A 22008-nucleotide genomic window follows, 5' to 3' on the forward strand; every position below is an offset into this window, starting at 1 on the left:
TTTAACTAAGGTCTCTAACCTTTTAATAAACACCAAATGGAAGTTTGTAAGGTTTGTATCACAATACAAGGTCTACAGTGGGTAAAATGGGGGTGAAAATCCCTTTACTCTAGATCTGTTCTTCTCAGATTTTATTGTGCATAAGAATCACCAGGGGAATTTTTTCATAGTTAAGATTCTGATTCAATAGGTTTGAGGCAGGGCCTGAGATCCTCACTTCTAACAGCCTCCCTGGCGGTGCCGGCTGCTGCTGGTTCTAGGATCACACTCTGCTACAAGTGCCCAGGCCCTGGATTAAAAATCACGTGAAAGGTCGGGGAGGGGCTATTGGAAAATTAATAATTATAGGGTCACAAGAGCAACATCACAATACTTATTAGAACAGCAGGCTAGAAAAATTTGGATGTTCCCTGCACCTTTCTATAAGGAACAAAAAAAACTGCTCTCAGGGATGTGTTTTGAAATATGACATTTCTATTAGCTTGAAATTATAAATATTATACAAGTTACTTGTGAGCTCTCTGCGCTGGCAGGGATGAAAGCCTACGAACTTCTAAGCTAGCTTGGTAAGTCTTTTAGAGGTTTCCAAAAGTCTGACGGAAACCTAAACTCAAGATCTTTGTAGTCCCGTATTACAAACGGAAGAGGGTAGGGTTGAGGATGGGGCTGGGGGAGGGGATGGAGGGAAGAGAGTCATTGTAAACGAGTCTTGCAGATATACTTTATGGCACTTGTTCACATTACAAATAAGGTGTAAAATGATACTGACCATCACATGATGTTACTACAACCAAAAATCAGATAATCCAGCATATTTTTAAAACGTCTGCAAAAATGAGGTCATTAACTTTCATGTGTAGTGATTAGGATAATCGAGTCTTCCGAAAGCTGCTGAGAGCCTAAAATAAACTTTTTCTCCCCTCGTCTAATGCTGCCTCTGAGTGACATTTCCTTAGGGTTTTGCAGACATCGAATTCATTGTTGCATATCCTCACTGCAGGGAGGAAATGGTCATTCACACTTATTCCTATCTTACTTAGGAAGATTGAGGCCCACTAGTTTGTCTAAGGATGCAGATTCGTCCAGGTTTGCAGAGAATTTATGGATAGGAAGGAGACAATGAAGTTCTGGCCCTTTAGAAGCCAGAGATCCATCATGAGATTAGCTGCACCAGCAGGTAAGTACTCACCTGCAGGGAGGGGAAGCTAATAGTCTAGCTCTGAAAGATTTGGAGAAGTTGTTATCAAAATGATCAAGTGGAATAGAAATAAATGACTTCTCATACTCTGTCCTAGGGATTTTTTTTTTCTTAAATCAACAGTGTAAGTACAGAATAAGAAAGATCTGGCTGGGCACGGTGGTTTATGCCTGTAATCCCAGCACTTTGGGAGGCCCAGGCAGGCGGATCACAAGTTCAGGAGTTTGAGACCAGCCTGACCAACATGGTGAAATCCCGTCTCTACTAAAAATACAAAAATTAGTTGGGCCTGGTGGTGCTCACCTGTAGTCCCAGCTACTCAGGAGGCTGAGGCAGGAGAATCACTTGAATCCAGGAGGCGGAGGTTGTAGTGAGCCGAGATCATGCCACTGCACTCCAGCTTGGGTGACAGAGCGAGACTCCGTCTCAAAAAAAAAAAAAAAGACAGAAAGAAAAGAAAGAAAAAAGGATCTGGCTTAGTAGTAGTGCACGGGAACTCATGGGTTTTAGTTGACCAGAATTTCAGTATGAGTCAGCAGTGTGACATGGATGCCAAAAGGGCTCATGCAATGATGGGCCATATTAATAGAAGTATAGGCTACAGATCAAGAGAGGCAACTACCCCATGGTGTTCTGCATCCTCAGATCACTCCTGGAGAGCATAGCTCCATTCTGAGCCCCCTGACTTAGGAGAGACCCTACACTAGAGTCCAATCAGAGGCGAGTGCTTAAAATAATGGCAGCATGCAAAACTGCCTCATAGGAGGAGTGGTTACAAGAACTAAGGATATTTATGCTTGAAAAAGAAGACTTTGAGGGACATGATTGGAAGCAGGAGAAGAGCAGGCTATTTGGGAAAAGATCTTGAGGTAGTTGCCAGTGGCAGAAGTTTAGTTTCTGGATTCCCCACGGAAACTTCACAAGGCCCTTCTAACTCTTTGTTGTTTGCAAAATAAACAGATCTTCAGCAAAGAAGACCCTGTTTCCCTTATGATTTCCTTGAAGTATAAAGCTTTGTGGATGCATTGATGCCTGCTTGCTAAACCATCTCTCTCAGCCTACAGATGCACCTCCTTCAAGAAGTCCTTTCTAAAAATCTCCATCTTGAGCCGTTTTTTAATCTCCTCATCAGGAGTTTTGCATTGTGGTAGCATTTTTTTGTTCGTTTGTCTGTCCTAGTTTCCCAAATACACTGTTCATTCCTTAGGGGAAAGGACCCAATTATATACTTTTTTGCTTTTATTTCCCTAAATGTTCTCAGTACATCTGCATACCTGTGAGCTAGGGACTGAGGGAATTTCTACAGACGGTAGCCAAAAGATAAATTAAAGTAATCAGACAGGTAATTTTTACAGCATCTACAAGACGGAGCATTACCGCATGCTCTCTTGATGATAATAACACCTAATTGACCCTTCACTTTATGAAATAATACGAGCTGACAAAGTAGGCTGTATTGTAAATCTCCCCTACATCTTACATTTAAAAATGGAAGTTGTGGAACAAAGCTGGAGAAAAACAAAGTCTGTTCTCTAAAAGCTCCATCTTTTTTCTTCCAGGTATTGGGAATTTCTTTTCAGCTGGGGGATTCCTTGACTTCACACTTTCTTCTTCTTTGATTATTTGGATACTTACAGGGTACCAAGTGTCAACTCATAACATCTTACAGTACCTGGTTTATAAAATGAATTAGTAGTCTTTTATTTAAAAATATTGATCTAGGAAATAAAAATTCCACAAAATGAGTTTGTTTACATAAGAAAGCATCATGTTCTGCATTGTACACAGGAGACACTGTTGGGGGTAGCAACCCATGAATCTTCGAAAGTCTCTTGTATAGTGGGTTAAAAATGGCATAATTTCATTCGAGGACAGAGGAGTCGGTGAGGCACAGTGAGTCATCTGTGAGGCTGAGCAGAGAACACAGAATACAGGAGCCAAGCTCATGCTCTGTCACTCTCATCACCAGTCAGTATAACCTCCCACAGTCCAATGACCTGACACGGTACGGAGCAGATGATACTCTCCGTAAGAAGTTGATCTAACTCCACTTGCCAGCCTGAAGTACACTTAGAAAATCTGAAGCACAGAAAGACTGAGACACAGGACCCCAATTTCCTATCAACACCTGTTAATCACAAATATTAGCCCTTAGCTTGGATGACTCCAAAGGCCAAGGGAGAGTGGTGATGTCCTCCCCTAGTCTCAGGACTTCTGCACTCACAGCTGCAGGCCCTCTTGTGAGTCTCCGACTTCCAAGAACAATTCTGGGACACTAAAGGATATAACTGTTCGTAATAAAAAATCAAGGAGAAGGTTTTATGCCTTTTGAAAGGTATAACCTCTTTAGAAGGATAAGGGTCTATCAGCCCAAAATAAGTCCATCAGCATTATTTACTTCCATATGACTCCCTGAACTACCCAAGAGGGATAATAAAATCTCATGGGATGTCTGCCCGATGCAGAGCACAGGGTTAGAGTATAATTGCTGCGGACAGTCAGCCCTGCAGCAAGTGAGGCACCCAGCAGCATGACACCCAAGCAGCCCACAGAGGTACTATTGAGATGTTTGTAGTTTCTGACGGGACTTGGACATTGCAAGGGATTCCGTTAAGAATTAGATGCCAGCTCTTATGCTGGATGAAGGGTCTTGCCATCTATGGCAGAAAAGATCATTTCCCTCTGTTCTCAGACCCAGTGGGATTAGGCAGTTTTCCGCAGAAAATCAAAGGGCTTCAGAGAACACGCAGTCTAACCTCTCACTTGACTGAGGAAGAAACTGAAGCTCAGGGAAGTTAGGTGACTTGTTTAAGATCACGTGGGTAGCTTCTGGCAGAGCCAGAATTCAGCTTTCCAGAAGCCCAGCAAGGGCTCCTGCATCTCCAGAATCCTGTGTTTGGACCAGTGTTGTGGAAGGGGCCCAGGCTACAGTGTGACAGGCTTGGTGCTAAGTCCCCGCAGACATTAGCAAATTACCTTGAGCAAGTCCCGGAAACTCTCCAAGCCTTGCTTTTCCCACTCTGCAGAATCAGAGGTAAAATCTGTGGTCTATCTACCTCAAAGATCACAGCCAGATCAAACAAGATAATGATAACTCTTTTTATTTACTTATTTATCTTTTGAGACAGGATCTCGCTCTGTTGCCCAGGCTGGAGTGTAGTGGTGTGAACATGGCTTACTGCAGCCTTGACCTGTTGGGCTCAAGGGATACTCTTGCCTCAGCCTCTGGAGTAGCTTGGACTACAGGTGCGGGCCACTGGGCCTGGCTATTTTTTAAAAGAATATCTTGTAGAGATGGGGCCTCACCATGTTGCCCAGGCTGGTCTCAATCTCCTGGGCTCAAGCAATTCTCCCACCTTGTCCTCCCAAAGTCACTGAGCCTGCACGGCAACTCTTTTTAAAGCTCCATCAGGATCAGTGTACAATAACTCTAGAGAAAGAAAATTTTTCCTATTGAGGATATATGGATGGACACCAGGTGATTTATGAACATATGTGCTATGGATATCAGCATATTTATGGTCAATTTAAAGTACTGATATAAGGTATTAGATTTAGACAATTTTCTTAGTTGTCTCAATGTATGGTTGAGATTATCCTGCTAGTCTTACCGATTTAATGATCTATATTTTCAAACAAATCTGTTTAGGGGAGGAGAGCCTTTTCAGCTATCAGACTTTACATTTTGTTTTATAAAGGGTTAAACTCTGTGACCTATAAAATGATGAACAGAAATTTCAAATTACAAGGCTTTCCACCCCACTTTGTACCTCCCTTGTAATATTTCCTAGTTATTTAGGAAGAGTTTCTTTAAAATCATATTTAACAAGAGAACTATCTACTTATTATTTACTGAGTTCCTACTGAGTTCCCAGCAGTTTGTTTCTAATATTTTCCCATAAAGCACTAGATAAAAGACACAAATCATGAACCATTTGTAGGCCGACACATTAAGCCGGTGGTTCTCGAAGGCTGGGGAGTATGGAGAAAAACAAATGGAAAAGTATTATTCATGACCAATTGATCAATTAGGCTGCTTTTCATTAAAAAACATAAAAAGGCAGAACCAATTTGGCAATGACTGTGTTAGAAATGCAAAAAAAGAACCATTATTAATGCTGGATTTTTTTCTTCGTATTTATTTTTAGTTCTCTTTAGAAAAGTACACTGGAGAGCTTTCCGTAATGGCCACTGAAGGAGTGGATAAGATTCTACCCCCCGCGGTGGAACCCTTTTGTAATGCTAATTTAGGAGCATGGACCAATACCTCGTTTATACAGCTTTTTCTCAATACAGTTTCAGAAGCCACAGGCTGACTTATGGAATATCTGAGTGTATGAGATAACCAACCAGGGAAGTTACCTACTAACAAGAGTCATCCATCGTCTCCTAAGGAAATCCACTGTGGCCTTTAATAAATCTGACAATGGCTTATACTCTTGTGCTTTCATGATAAAATCTTATACAGTACAGGAATGTGAAAAATGAGAGGAATTTTTTCCCTCCTAATTATATCAAAATATCATCTTCCACCCCGAGGCTCTGAGGTCCCAGGTCTCATAACTCCCCTCTTGTATTGCTCCTTTCAGGGTTATTTTCCCCCCTATTACTTCATAGGTCTCCTACTCTTTGCAGTTCCAAGTATTTCATGTTGAAGGTTTCTTGTACAGAGCCTTAAGCTATGTAAATGTAATAAGAGTACTTATCTGTGTTTAGTGGAATGCTGTTCTTATTCAGATGAATGAAACCTTAAATGTGTTTGGGTGGCAACCTCCTGGATTTTCAATAACTTCAAGTTTGGGTGTGTGTGAGGGCTACTTCCAATCAGCTCCACTTGTACCACTCCTCACTGTATGTGCCCGTCATCAGAGAGAGTGCTCAGGAACCAGACAGCCTGGGTTCAAATCCCCGCTCCAGCAGGTACTAGTTAAGTGACCTTGTGCAACGTACTAGACCTCTCTGTACCTCAGTTTCCTCATTGTTGAAAAAGGGTAATATTAGCACTTTCTTCACTGCACCATTAGGAGAAGTAGATGAGTTAGTACCTACAAAGTATTAGAACAATGCTTGGCAAATAACAGTAATAACAGGCACTGTTTTAGGAACTTTACATGTATAAATCATTTACTCTTCAGAACAATCTCACAAGATAGGCACCATTATTAATCCCATTCTATAGCTTAAGAAACTGAAGCACAAAAAGAATAACTTGTCCCAGTTCACTCGCTTCGTAAGTGAAAGACTGGGCTCACCCCGAGGCTGTCTTGGCTCCACAGCAAGCACTCAATAAACGTTATCTACTATTATTATTATTACCTGAACTTATGCACTCAATAAATATTTCCAGTTGCTCTTGCTGCTGATCATGAAGAATTTGCATGTCGATTCCATCTTCAAAATGTATTAAAAATATATATGAACTCCAGTGAAATAATCAATTGAGGCAAAGATTATTACCTAAAGTCACTGGGTGACAGTTTGTCGAGAAATAGGATATTGCCACAGTGCCAAAGTGTTTATGAGATATACTTTGAGATACCCCCTGAGACTACTTGCTAATTGCAAAGGGTAAAAAAGTGCCTTTACAACAAGAGATCCCCTGAGCAAGATCACAACCTCAAGCCCTGATCAAACTTGGCATCACACACAGTGGAACAACCTGGCATTCTGTACCTCCTGATAAGATGCAATATGGAACACCCAGTGGTACCTTGCAAAAAATGTTCAATCAAAATCAAATCATGCTTTTAGTACTAACTTTGAGCTTACAGGAAATAAAGTAGGTAGAGGAACAAATTAACCATGAGGCAACAACAAATTCAGAAACTGGGACCTGGTACAAGAGAACTGGCTTAATCTTTAAAAACATCCAATGTTGAAGAAAGAAGCATGAGACCCAACTGCAAAATATGTTCTTATTTTTAAAAATTAGATTAAAAAAAATGGTATAGAAGACATTTGGGGGGACAAATGGGGGAGGTTAAATCTGCACTAGCTATCAGGTGATATTAATGACTTACTGTTTATCCTCTTAGGCCTAATGATGGTATTGTGGTTAGATAGAGGAATGCCTTTATTCTTAGATGAGTACTGAATTATTTCAGAGTGAAGTATTATTTTATCTGCAACTTACAAGTAATTCAGAGAGAAATAGGTATAGATGGAACAAATATGGCAAAAAGTTAGCAATCGTTGAACGTAGATAGTGAGTACTAATATTTCAACTTTTCTTTATGTTTTATGTTCAGCTATTTTCTCACTATCTTTTCTTTTTTATTTTTATTTTTGAGACAGGGTCTTACTTTGTTGACCAGGCTGGAGTGCAGTGGCACGATCTCAGTTCACGGAAACGTCTGCCTCCCAGGTGCAAGCAATTCTCGTGCCTCAGTCTCTCAAGTAGCTGGGATTATAGGCACCTGCCATCATGCCCGGCTAATTTTTGTATTTTGGTAGAGACAGGGTTTCAGTGTATTGGCCAGGCTTGTCTCCAATTCCTGACCTCAGACGATCTGCCTGCCTTGGCCTCCCAAGGGCTGGGATTACAGGTGTGAGCCACTGTGCCCAGCCGTTCTTCACTGTCTTCTTAAGGAACGTCTTAACATTTTCTTTGGAGAGCATGTAAGACTTTTATCATCATGTACTTTGTGATAGTTTAATTCTCTAAAAGTTTTGTTTATAAATGCATATTTAAAAAGAAAATCTTTAAAAATTATTTACTGAATTCCTACTGACTCAAGTTTATTGAAACTTAACGTTAACACTGTTGAAGAGGACTTGGTGCCTAGCGCCAGGCCTGGCATATAGTAATTGATCGATAAATGTTTGTAAAATGCTTATCTGTTAAACAGGGCCATGCTTTCTTAAGAATTTTTAAGTGGAAAAGAAAGGGCAGGCCAGGTGCGGTGGTTCACACCTGTAATCCCAACACTTTGGGAGGCTGAGGCAGGCAAATTGCTTGAGTTCAGGAGTTCAAGACCAGCCGGCGCAACATGGCAAAACTCTGTCTCTACTAAAAATACAATATTAGCCAGGTGTGGTGGTGTGCACCTGTAGTCCCAGCTACTTGAGAGGCTGAGGTGGGAGGATCACTAAGCCCAAGGTAGTTGAGTCTGCAGTGAGCTATGATTGCACCACTGCACTCTAGCCTGAGTGACAGAGTGAGACCCTGTCTCAAAAAAAAAAAAAAAAAAAAAAAAAGACTCATGAGACTGTGTTATTATCATTATTATTATTTATTTTTGGAGATCCGCCCACCTCGGCCTCCCAAAGTGCTAGGATTATAAGCATGAGCCACCGCACCCAGCCAAGGCTGTGCTATTTCTTTACAGACCAAGGTACGCTGGGCAAATACCTCAAAAGGACAAAATGGGGACCTATCGACCCTATTGTTTGATTCAAACAACTTATAAAGATTCTTGAACAAGTTTTGAGTTTGTTTTATAGGGGCACAAAAATGAATAATCTGCCCCCAGGATTATCCAGCAGCAGCTGTTACTTATTTAAGAAATCCTGATGGAATCACACTTACTGACACATTTTTCGAACGACTCTAGACTTTTCTTGATCCAGGAAAAAAGGGCAAGTTCTACTCAAGTTTAGGCATGAACCCTGTCAGTCATCAACACCAGTGGGTGTTATTATCTGGGAATCAATAAATATGTTGGAACTAGGATCATTTTCAGCTCTTCTAGAAAGCAATAGTTCTAAAAGAGATGGCTTCAGGAAATAAGTAAGAGACATTTTGTATAAGAAGTTGGAAGAAAATGATCAAGAGTCAAAGAAATAACTAATGATGACATTGTCTTGCATTTTTATAGTGCATTTTTCCTAAGGTATTTCATATCTATGTTAACTCATTTATTCTTACAATATCCCTACGAGGTAGACAGAACAATTGAAAGGGATTTTCACCAGGCCTAAGACGTCGGAGATATTCAAAAGGATATTGTATTAGCAACAGAAATATTTCTTCATATTGAATAGATTGATCATCTCTTTCTCCTCTGCTTCAGTAAAGTCATTTTTTAAAAAGATAAAATCTATTACAATTTGGGGAGAATAAGATTTCAGTTTACCACATGGGAGACACTCCAAGTTTAATCTAAAAAAGCAGTTTTATTCAATAATATAGGGCCACCTCTCTTTTACAAAAAAACAAAAAAGGGTATGAGTCAGATATTTTTCAAATTTGAAAAGTAAATATACTTAGGTGGTCCTCTATTTACACAGTGTTCCTTATTTAATAGCAGATGGTTTTGTAAAGAGGGTCACTATAAAATTATTTTATAAAGTTTTATATACAATACTGGATTGTTAAAGGAGAGTAACTTCTGCTAAATGCTCTTTCTGAAACCAAAAATAAGAAACAAAAAGGACCCACTAAAGAACTAAACCGTTAATGACAAACGTTGCTGCACAGAACAAAAGATTCTTCGACCTGAAGTTTCCCATCCTCAGATAACGTAACGAGAGCACACGAAATTTTTCCTATTGGATGTTTAGATCTAAAACATTTCCCTCTCCTAGTTTATCTAGGGATGTATATGTTCAATAGTGTGCAAATTATGTTGCATATACCTTATTAAGAAGGCCTAATTCCAGGTAGGTAAATACGGTAATTTTTTTTGACAGTATACCTGTCAGCGCAATACGATACATTTTAAATTAGTGAAACCGTTGGTTGGTATGTTCAATCCTCATGTTCAGGAAGAGTTAGGACAAAGAACACAAAGCAGCTAACTTCCGACTGGATGCCTAAACCAGAGACAGTCACAGGGATGGAGCCTAACGGCTAGTACAAAGAGAGACAATACCCTTCCAAAATACACTTCAACACAAAGTCTTCTTTTTTGTAAAGGAATGAAAACTGGTGTTCTTTGTATAGGTAACAAAAATGCAAACAGAACTAGAAATTCAAGCAAAGGGAGAAATCCTGATCTCAGAGTGCTGGTGTTCATTCATCACTGCTCAGCCCTCTACCACCCCCTCCAACCCCTTCCAATTTGGATTAAATCCTGACCATGGTGAAGTAGAATTTTTACCTCTGTGATCCCAAGGTCGAAAATCTTTCCCCGAGATGCTTCTGAAGCCAGTTTGTGGAGATTTTTGTGTTATGGACTGGGTAAGGAACAAGCGTTCTCCCAGTTCACTTGATAGAAGTCAAATCCCATCACCACAAACATTGTCACGGCAAAAGGTTTAGAGACATTAGCTGATGGGACTTAAAAGCAGTATTTAGAGAACTAATGAGATTCATTTTAATTAACTCATACAAAATATATGTACAGATATTGTATAATGACATACCTTTTGGAAGAGAAGTGGTTTGTTGAATTTATGTCTTGGCTTTGATGCCGAGTTATTAGAATCCTTTCTGGCAAGAAGGAAGACGAATTCAAGCATCAGAATTACTGCATTTCAGAGTACGGATCCACTTTGTGCTGTCTTCCACGTACCACTCTGAAAGAGGGTGCAAGTTTACAGATCCATTAACTGTGCCTCCTCCTCCCCACCTCTTACTCCCTCCTCCAAACTAACCCTAGTCAGCCCTGCAGCCTGCAGGCAAACCACACAGGAACTAGCACATACGGGGCTTCAGAGAGTTGGGCGTGAGCCTTAGATTATGTGGTTTTGTTTTCTTGCTGCCAGTGTTGAACTAAAATGCAGGAGGTTCACTGAAATACTTTTGCTTCTTTATGCTAGGTTTCAGTTTTAACAATATCCCTCCTGAACACTTATGTTCACATAAGAAAATTTCTAGTCCTAGATATGGTCCATCAGCAAGTCGATCTTAAGGAAAACTCTTATTCTCTTAGTACAGTCATGCAGCCCAAGGAACATTAGGGCTTCTTGGGGGAACTTATTTAAGAGCACCCTTGATCACTCACAATGTTAAAATCCCAGGGAAGATGCTTTGTTCATGCGCTCAGTCTGTAATATTACTCTTGACAAAAAAAGAAGAAACATTCTGAGCTGGGATGACTTCTCACCCCAGGTTTGCCACAGTTCAGCATGAGTTGGAACCAGTTCCTTCGATTTCTGGGACTTCAATTTGTGTTGAGTCTTGGACTGAAGGCTTTTCGGGATTTAAGACTTTCCATTGACCTTATATTTTGTTACCTTCAACTTCCTTAGTTCTTACCTTTAAATGTACCACTCACCCTTCCCCCTATATCAAATGCAACTTGTGAAGGCCTCTTCCTTTCTCTTTGCTCTTGCTAGAAAATGGATTGCCAACGTTGCATCTTTTACAGAAAATTAGAGACATTGCTACTTGCTAAGTGGTGCCATTCAGAGTTTGGGAACTGGATCCAAGATGAGGAGGGAAATGTTGGCTCACCAGAATGTTCCTAGCATTAATCCCTGGAATACCAAGAGGGCAGTGTCAAGGAGAGACTCAGTTTGGGTTCTAAAATTTAAACTTTTTCTGCAATGTGAAATGGCATCCTTTTCCATCTCTTGACTTCTTTATATCTAAACCTTGCTTAAAATTTACTTTCTTAAAACCTTTTCCTTGGTTATAATTGCTCAATATTTTTATTGAAATAGAAAAGAATCAGCGAGTGTCATGGTGATAGAAAATGCTCAGTAAACATTTGTCGAATGAGTTAAAGGAGGTAATTTTCTGCCCATAACTCCTTTTTTTTTTTTTTTTTTTCTTTTGAGATGGAGTTTCACTCTTCGTGCCCAGGCTGGAATGCAATGGCACGATCTTGGCTCACTGCAACCTCTGCCTCCCGGGTACAAGTGATTCTCCTGCCTCAGCCACCCGAGTAGCTGGGATTACAGGTACCTGCCACCATGCCTGGCTAATTATTTTTAGTAGAGACAGGGTTTCACCATGTCAGCCAGGCTGGTCTTGAACTCGTGACTTCAGATGATCCGCCTGCCTCGACCTCCCAAAGTGCTGGGATTACAGGCGTGAGCCACCGCACCCGGCCGTGTAACTCTTTAATAACAGGCTTTCTTCTTATTGATGCAAGTTTGTCAAATTTTCTTAAATCCTGGTTACATCTGAAAAGGATTTCTGCTATTTCCACATTATAAAGATAAAATATAAAAAATAACAACATCTTGCTACTTTAAAAATAATAACATCTCAACCTTGGCCTCAGAATTCTTCAGCCTCCTAAGGACCTTCTTGGATCATTACATTGAACAGCTCTATTGCCAAGTTTTTAAATGCTGAAATCCTCTGGCTACAGTCCTTATTCTTCGATAGCTCCCAAGTCAATGGTTTTGAAATGGTTAAAGGAGTCCCTAAAATTCTATGGTTGGGGAGTGGGAGCGAAGGGAAAATGCTGAATGGTATTTCACGGAAACTATTATGGTGTTTTCAGCTTGTACCCCAATGAAGAAGCTAATTTCGCACCGGGCACTACTCCCCAGGGAGCAGAATATAATCCTTCCCCTTACAATCATGGGACAGATTGCAGAACAGAAAAATCTCAAAGGCAAGTTATTTTGGTAGTAAGTACTGATTGACAGACATGTTATGTAGCACATAGTGGGAGAGAAGCAAGGCCACTTGAGTGGTTTATTTCATAATCGCTCTTTAACTGAACGAGAGCAAAGGCAGATCCTAAGAATAAAGACCCTAATATGAGAATGCCAGCATTTCAGTACTCACTATCATGATACACTCAGAAAAACAGCAGCAAGATGAGGAGGCTACAGTAACATGTGAAATCTGGACTTAGCCACATTGGAGAAGTTTCTTTTTCAAACCATACTTTGTTTAAATTTTTTTTTTTAATCAATTCCTTTAGAGGGATCATTTGTCTATATCTGAACTTCTGGGGGTTTTTTTGTTGTTGTTGTTGTTTGTTTTTTTGTTTTGTGTTTTGGAGACTGAGTCTCACTCAGTCACCCACACTAGAGTGCAGTGGTGTGATCTCGGCTCACTGCAACCACCACCTCCTGAGTTCAAATGATTCTCCTGCCTCAGCCTCCGAAGTAGCTGGGATTGCAAGCACCCGCCACCACACCCAGCTGATCTGTGTATTTTTTTGTACAGCTGAGATTTCACCATGTTGGTTAGGCTGGTCTCGAACTCCTGACCTCAAGTGATCCACCTGCCTTGGCCTCCCAAAGTGCTGGGATTACAGGCGTGGCCACAGTGCCTGACCAATATCTGAACTTCTTGTCCATAATTATGCTTAATTTAACTTTATGGTAAAATGTGTGCTTCTTATTCAATAGTATGAATTCAGACATTCTCTTTTCATTCATTCAATAGAGAAAGTTTGAGCACCTATTCTGTGTTAAGCTTCTTCTAGGTTCTGGAAAAGTACCAGTGAACAAAACATAATCTCTGCCCTCCTAGATCTTACATTCTGGTAAAGGGAGAAACAGCAGGTACATCAGATGGTCATACTGTTAGGGAGAAAAATAAAATGACGCAAGAGCCGTAGAGAGTGGGGCTGAGACAGGGGTTGTGATTTTATGTTGGGAAATCAAAGGACATTTGAGCAAAGTCCAGAACCAAGTGAAGAAGCCAGTACTTCCCGGATGGATATCTAGGGAAATAGCTTTTGTAGGTATAGGGACTAGCAGGTGCAAAGACTTCAGGTGGAGGCATGTTTAACACAGTGAGTGAGGTGGAGAGGAGTTGGGATGGGGATCAGAGAGACAACAGAACATGTAGGGCCTTGCTGGCCATGGTGAGGCCTTTGGATTTTACTCTGAGTGAGATGGAAGCCAATGGAAGATTTTGAACTGGGGAGTAATATGATCTGACTTGGGTTTTAAGTTTTAAAAGGGTGGCTTTGGCTGTCGTGTTGAAATTAGATTGCAAGGGAGCAAGAACAGAAGAAGAGAGACCAGTTGGGAGGCTATTGTTGGTCGGGTGTGGTGGCTCATGCCTGTAATCCCAGCACTTTGGAAGGCCAAAGCAGGAGGATTACTTGAGGTCGGGAGTTTGAGACCATCCTGACCAACATGGAGAAACCCCGTCTCTACTAAAAATACAAAACTAGCCGGGCATGGTGGCACATGCCTGTAATCCCAGCTACTCGGGGAGCTGAGGCAGGGGAATCGCTTGAACCCGGGAGGTGGGGGTTGTGGTGAGTGGAGATCACGCCACTGCACTCCAGCCTGGGCAACAAGAGCAAAATTCTGTCTGGAAAAAAAAAAAAAAAAAAAAAAAGGAGGCTACTGTCATAGTCCAGACCAGAGACCAGAGATGGTTGTGGCTTAGAACAGGATGATGTAAGTGGTGGGAAGTGGTTGGATTTTGAATATACAGGGTGATTGTAAAGTCTAGAAACATAGATAACGTTATTGTATCTTGTATTAGAATATAGCATCAATAAATCATTTATTATCTAGACTGGGTAGCCACCTTGTATTTCAAAGGTAAGCTCGTGGATATCATGAGAGCTGTGAGAGACAAAGAGAGGAGTTAAGGTGACTCCCAGGTTCATGGCCTGAGACCCTTGAAGCAAGGAAGTGTCATTTACTGACAGGAGAGACCATGGGAGAGCAGGTTTGGAAGGCAAGACCAGGAGTTTGATTTTGGACTTACTGAACTGAGATGCCCATGAGACATTCCAGTGCAGAGGTCAAGGTAGTTAGATACATGAGTTTGGAGGTCAGGAGAGGCTGAAGAGAAAACCTTGAGAGTTGTCAAAATCAAAGAGTATTTACCGCTTTGCAACTGGATAACACTACCTGTGGAGTAAATATAGATAGAGAAGACAAGAGGTTAGAGAATGGGCTCTTTCAAAGTTGAGAGGTCATAGAATTGAGAAGGGATGAGACAAGGAGATGAGAAGGAGAAATGGTGTCCTGGAAGCCAGGTGAAGCAAACTGTGTTCACTTTTGTAGAATCCCAAGTTCAAAAAATTAAAGGAAAAAACCAATCAAGCTACCTTAGAGCAATATTTGTATTTAGTGGATGTTATAGTATTGCAACTAAATTGTGCCCCCAAATGGAGGAAAGCAGATAAGAAGGACCCCTTACATAATGTCACTTGAACAGGGTTAATTCCACTAAGTTGGTAACACTTGACACTTTTGCCAAGCCTAACCAACTCCCCCACTGTTTACTGGGACTTCAGTCTTTAATCTTACCCTGTCTCCTACTTCCCACCTGCCTCTTCAATCACCTTCTATATGCTGACTACTCTTAAGTCTATGAACCTAGGCCCAAACCCTCTTCTTTCAGTGATCTCTATTCAACTGTCCCCTGAACATCTTCACTTGTTGCTCCCAAGGCTCCTCAGATTCAAACTGTACAAAGCAGAATTCCCCATCTTTCCTGCCAACTGGCCCCTCAGATCATGTTCATCTTGGTGAACAGCAACAGTCATTTACATGGTCACTCCAAAAAGAAACTTAGTCCCTGTAGACTCCTCCTTTTCCCTCATTGCCACATATATTTGGAGCCCGGTCCCATAACTTCTATCCTTTAACATTATATGTAAAACTATATGTGTAAGAGGAGAGGGAGCAGAGTGGAGATTCACACTGTGCCCATGACTTCTGCCTTAGTTATGGCCTTCATCACTTATTGCCTGAACTATCAGAACATTCTGTTCTTCTTCCAGTTCCTCTGCTTCCAATCTATTTTTTTGAGCACATACACAGATTTATTTTAATAGGAGAAAATGAATGAATTTAAAAACAAAAAAATTGGAATCTCTGACCCTCTCCAAATATAACAAGTAGACTTGTGTCTGAATTGCCGATAGAGCTTAAAATCAAGGACCAAAGATTGGTCCTTAGAGTAGGGGAAAGAGCTAGACAGGAGATTTGGGTTCAAGTTTCAGGTAAACTGCTTCTAGTTAAATATCTCTGGGCAATTATTGTAATCTATTTGTTTTTCCAAACTCAGTTTAAGCTTACCTCCTCCAGGAAGCCTTCCCTGACTACGCAGATTTAGACAAGTCCCCCTTTCACTCCCATAACACTGTCTGCCTTTATTATGGCAACTACTTACAACTGCCGATTTACTCCTGCTTCCTCCTTTAGAGTATTAAACTATAATTTCCTTTTAGTTTCACAGTTCAGCGTAGTGCTTGGCACCTAGCAGATGCTCAATAATGTAGAATGTATGCATATTCCACAAACTCAGCTTTCTCACCTGTACAATGGGATAATAATGCCTACTTCTCAGCATTCCTTTGAGATTTACATAAGCTATGCATATAAAAAAACTTCATAAAATATAGCTCAATGTATAAAATACTTGTAGTTTGTCCCCCACTATTTTATAAAGTCCAAATACCTCAACATAGCATTCAAGGCCCTGAACAATGTTTTCCAGGTCACCTTTTCGATTTCCCTCTGGCTCCCACCCCATTACTCTATATTATAGCCAGCCAAATAATATTCCAAACTCACCAACTTCTTTCATACCTCCTATCATTTTATATCGGATTCACCTATCTACACGTCAGTATCAGTAATATGGGCTACTATCATTATAATTATGATTGAAATAGTAGGAGATAGAAACAAATGTTGCTTTTGTCTACTAAGCATTTTGTTATCCTCTGTCTTTTCCCCTTATCCTAGTCAATATTCCATTCAAACATACAGGTTCAATTACATTTTTCAATGCCTACCGGATAAAATTACCTTGTAGTATGGATAAGGTTCTTCATGATCGACTTCCTTCTGTTATTTAACCTTCCTCTACTGCTCCACTAATAGCCTTCGTGACAGCTGTAGTAACTACAGTATATGTAGTTTTCCCAAGATAATAGGCTGGCTCAGCTTTCATGCCTTTACACATGATGTGTCCTTTGCCTCTTATGTCCTCCTCTACTTTGTCTATCCAGTGAACTCCCTGTCAACCTTTAAGATTCAATTCAGATGTAAACTCTTCTGTGAAACCTGCCCTTAAATACTCAGTGGCAGAATTAGATGCTCTCTTCTCTCTTATTATGCCATACATATCTTGTCACAATCTTCTGTGACGGTGCCTGTCACCTCCACTAGCCTGTAAACGTATCCAGCAGAGGGCTGCTTTTTATCTCCGAGTCCTTACCGTCTGGCACAAAGCGGGTGCTCACGGAAAATCAGTTGAATACATCAACAACTATCCGTCAGTGGCACCTGAAGCCATGTCATTGGAGCTACCCCATCATTGCCCATCACACACTGCTCTTCATAGACTACTATTACATTCTCTGTCCTTTGAGGTGGCAATCACATGCTAGTGGTATTTCTAGTCAGTTAAAATGACAGTATTAACACACTTGCAAACATTCATTTCTTGAAAGAAGGATTAGGGCAGTGATATAGCCCGGCAGACTGTGAAACGAAGACATTTACCTTCATTCCCCTTGGTACCCTTTAGCTCCGGTTTTTGCGACCACCTTGCTTGAGGCCCTGAGAGGAACTGCACCAGGGCAGGAAGTGAGGAAGCGGAAGTGGGGACCGGCCTGGGCCTTGGGCCTGGCTGGAGTAGGTGGAATATCCTGGGGCGAGGAGGTTTGGCCCCTGGGCAGCGGCCGGCTTTCCTCTCAGGTAACAGCCTCTGCTTGGGAGTGGTGATGGGACTCAAGGCGGGTCTGGAAACATCGGCTGCCATCCCACCTCCCGTTTCCTGCCGGCACCGTCGGAGTCCAGATTGGGGCGGGAGGGCGACGAGGCGGTTACCATCCGCAGGAGGCGAAATCCCTGTGGCGTGACGCCATCACGTCCCTCCCGCCTTCTAGGAGCTTCCCTGAGGTCCAGCCTTCCCCTCCGCAGTGCATTGCCGGTTCTCCGAGGGTAATTGCTGGTCTGATTCTCTGTGTGACCGAGCGCCCAACACCTGGCTCATCTGGTACACAGCCATCATCTGAAATGGGGGTTGGATGAATGAAGACGAGGATGCCGAGGAAAGGCCCTGCCCACAGAAAGTTGATTCTTGCTCAGCCTCCACCCGCCATTTTCAAAATTCTTTCCAAAGCATCTCGTTTCTTCCTCCCCCACGGCCCTGTCTGGCGATTATTCTTTGTGTTGCGGATGAGGGTACCGAGACTCAGGGAAGTTGTTAAGTCTTAGGAAATGGCAACGCAGGACCTCAGATCATGGCTTTGAATCCTAATTAAAGGAGAGAGATGAGGCATGTGAGCGTTCAGCGAAGAGTAGCTGTTTACTCCAGGGGGTGAGGTGTGTCTTGTGCACCTCATTCTCCATTGCCTAGAATGGAGCCTGCCACATAGTAAACTCTATAAGATTATTAGTTGAATAAATTAATGAACACACACTTGGGGCTCAAAAAGATTAGACTTTCTGCCTCTGACAGTATTCTTTTCATCAAAACAGTAACACCTCCTAATGGCGTGGTAGTCTCTATAACCATTCTCCCATAGCGTTCTTGACCGGAGCTCATTTCCTTCCGAGTCAAACTCATGTCTATAGGCAGAAACTGTACAAACACAAGAGCTGTTCTTTCCTCATAGTTCCACCTTAAATGCATCTTTTCAGAGATGGCTCCGGGCACTCAGCCTCTTAGATGCTATTGTCATTATTGTCCCAAGTATTTGGATAAAGTCAGTTTAACTCCTCTGTTCCTTATTCTCAATCCTGAAATCAAAAAATTTTTGGAAACCAATTTTCCCTCCAACTCATTTGGTGGTAAAACTTGGCCTGAGGCCACTGTAGTCTTTTTTTTTTTTTTTTTTTTTTTTTTTTTTTTTTTTTTTTTTTGAGACGGAGTCTTGCTCTGTCGCCCAGGCTGGAGTGCAGTGGTGTGATCTCGGCTCACTGCAAGCTCCGCCTCCCAGGTTCACGCCATTCTCCCGCCTCAGCCTCCCGAGTAGCTGGGACTACAGGCGCCCGCCACCACGCCCGGCTAATTTTTTGTATTTTTAGTAGAGACGGGGTTTCACCTTGTTAGCCAGGATGGTCTCAGTCTCCTGACCTCGTGATCCACCTGCCTCGGCCTCCCAAAGTGCTGGGATTACAGGCGTGAGCCACCGTACCCAGCCCATTTGTAGTCTTTATTCCAAATATTTACATGTTTTTATTGCAGACATGTTAATGTGTTTAATTGTTCAGAGCAGCCCCACACCTTACTGTGGGTATCATGTAATATATGGTATAGATATGGCACTATTCTTGAAAATTCCACCCCCTCACCGCACCCAAAAGAGAATTTCCACAACTCATCTGGCCTCAAAGGATTTGGATAAACGATCGTGGACTGATAGTTTAATGCCACCTGATAAATCATTTCCTGTTAGGATTCAGATGAAATGGGGAGAAGGAAACAGCATTGTGAAAGTGGGCAGATCTAAAAAGAACACTGAAAGACCTTTTCAATGTAATCATTTGTTTTGCTGGGAATTATTTAGGAGGAAAGCTCCTTAACTGAATGGTAAGTTTTAGTGTGAGGTTCATGTTTTATGTTTCTCCACAAAGCCATACAAATGGTAGGTACTCAAGAAATATTTGTTGATGATTTGAAAATATTTGCTCAAAACTATAGAATTTTACTTGACAATTACAAGAGCTAGGTTTTATTTTTTAAATGCCATGCTTTATAGGAGTTTGTGACCATCTGGGCAACTAGTAAGAACCCATGTCTAAAAAAAATATTTTTTTAAGGCCAAGCACGGTGGCTCACGCCTATAATCCCAGCACTTTGGGAGGCTGAGGCGGGCGGATCACTTGAGGTTGGGAGTTCGAGACCACCCTGGACAATATGGTGAAACCCCGTCTCTACTAAAATTACGAAAAATTAGCTGGGCTTGGTGGCTCGTGCTATAGTCCCAGCTACTTGGGAGGCTGAGGCAGGAGAATTGCTTGAACCTGGGAGGCGGAGGTTGCAATGAGCCAAGATCGTGCCACTTCACTCCAGCCTGGGTGACACAGCAAGACCCCATCTCAAAAAAAAAAAAAAAAAATTTTTTTTTTTTTTAAATTAGTTAGACTTGGTGGTATGCAACTGTAGTCCCAGCTACTTGGGAGGCTGAGGCAGGAGGACTGCTTGAACCCAGGAGTTTGCAAGCAGCCTGGGGTACATAGTGAGGCTTTATCTCAAAAAAAAAAAAAAAAAAAAAAAAAAGTGATTGTAATTATAAAGCTATAGAATCAGTGCAGGTTTATCCCAAGGCATTGTGTCAATCAATCATTGTGTCATTTGCACAACACATGTTTCTTGAGTACCTACTGTTGCTAATTAGCTGTTAGGGATAGGATTACAGTGGTAAATAAGACAGTCAGGGTCCCTGCCCCAGGGAGCTTCTAGTTTGGTGGTGAAGAAAGGCACTGAGCAAATAACAAATAGGTCAGTACAGATTGTTATAAGTGCAATGAAGGAAATTAACCAGGTGCTGGGGAGACCTAAGTAGTTAGTGTGGTCGGTGAAGACCTCTCAGATCTGTGACATGAAATACCTAACTTCTTCCCTCTATTTCTAAATATTATAGCGAGTTGGGTAGCCAGACAACCAACATTCAAATGTGGAAATTTACCCTCTTGGGCACTAATTTTGTCACATCACTATAGTGATAACAGTCTCACAGTTATTTGATGGTATGTGTAAACAGCATTTTCATATAGTCAGATGTCTAAAACACAATAAACCAACATATAATTTACAACTAACACCAATTAATTGAGCTCCTTGACAGTCTGAAAAGATAGCAGTAGTAGAATGGTGTCTTAAATATTCTGTGTTCATATCACAAGGTAAAGTTCAAGTCATTGTACATTAGTAAGTGATATGAATTCACTTCTCTAGACTTTTTTCCTTGTGATTTTTCTAATGGTTGGGGTTGTATTTATTTCTGAAATGATGTCATGTAAATTCATTTTAAACTACTCTATTGGATTAGAAGGCTATTATTTTGATATTTTTCTGGGTTAGAAAATTCATTTAAGAAAACGGTTTTTAAAAGTTTAAAATACAGGTTAGAGAATGTAGAAAAACCTAAAAATTACGATTGTCCTTCCAAAATATAGATAGGTAGCTATCCAAAAAAGAAAAAAAATTTAACATTTGTTGTTCAATTCCAGCAAGTTGTGATTCTAACAAGGCTTTAAAAGAAAATAGACTCGTGAAGAAACAGATCAATATGTGTTGCTCTAAGCCAATGTCATAGTGCATCTCTGCCTTGAGTGAGTTTGGTAGAGGGAAAAAAAGGACAATAGATAAAGAAAACCCTCATGATTGAAAATTTTAATAGCTTACTGAAATAGTATAAATCAGGTTTTCACTGCAGGAAGGAGTCAAATAAAAATGATTGTGTTTGAAGTACAAAAAAGAGAAAATCAGAAAGTTGTAGAAATACAACTTCTCTTTTTCTTCCTAGGGTTAATGATAGTGTCTTTCTGAGAAATCTTTTTCTCTTTTTTTTTTTGAGACGGAGTCTCGCTCTGTCGCCCAGGCTGGAGTGCAGTGGCACAGTCTCAGCTCACTGCAAGCTCCGCCTCCTGGATTCACACCATTCTCCTGCCTCAGCCTCCCGAGTAGCTAGGACTACAGGTGCCCACCACCATGCCTGGCTAATTTTTTGTATTTTTAGTAGAGACGGGGTTTCACTGTGTTAGCCAGGATAGTCTAGATCTCCTGACCTCGTGATCCACCCACCTCCGCCTCCTAAAGTGCTGGGATTACAGGCGTGAGCCATCATGCCCGGCCGAGAAATCTTAATTAAACAGATATTTAATACATTTTCTTATTTATTTATTTATTTATTTTTGAGAGAGAGTCTCACTCTATCTCCCAGGTTATAGTGCAGTGGCGTAATCTCAGCTCACTGCAACCTCTGCCTCCCAGGTTCAAACGATTCTCATGCCTCAGCCTCCCAAGTAGCTGGGATTACAGGTGTGTGCCCACCAAGCCCGCTAATTTTTTGTGTTTTTAG

The 22008-nt window shown here is 41.2% G+C and overlaps 2 protein-coding genes across 6 annotated transcripts in view; one reads left to right on the top strand and one right to left on the bottom strand.

The window, feature by feature from the left end:
* Positions 1 to 17498, bottom strand: part of GRAP2 (GRB2 related adaptor protein 2) — a 76903-nt gene extending 59405 nt beyond the window's left edge. Inside the window, exons 1-2 of one of the 4 annotated variants that reach the window (XM_050805989.1) lie at positions 17480 to 17498; positions 10505 to 10571 (exon numbers count right to left, since the gene is read on the bottom strand). The gene's annotated coding sequence lies outside the window, so the exon portion shown is untranslated. Of the gene's footprint in view, positions 1 to 10504; positions 10794 to 16780; positions 17036 to 17479 lie in introns of those variants that run through there. The other 3 variants (XM_050805988.1, XM_050805986.1, XM_050805985.1) reach the window with 3 other exon arrangements.
* A 75-nt stretch (positions 17499 to 17573) lies between these two features.
* The window catches only part of ENTHD1 (ENTH domain containing 1), a 149375-nt gene continuing 144940 nt past the window's right edge, over positions 17574 to 22008 (top strand). For both annotated transcript variants that reach the window (XM_050805856.1, XM_050805857.1), the window contains exon 1: positions 17574 to 17674. The gene's annotated coding sequence lies outside the window, so the exon portion shown is untranslated. The remainder of the gene's footprint in view (positions 17675 to 22008) is intronic.

This window comes from Macaca thibetana, chromosome 10 (assembly GCF_024542745.1).
Source record: "Macaca thibetana thibetana isolate TM-01 chromosome 10, ASM2454274v1, whole genome shotgun sequence".
NCBI classification, from domain to species: domain Eukaryota; kingdom Metazoa; phylum Chordata; class Mammalia; order Primates; family Cercopithecidae; genus Macaca; species Macaca thibetana.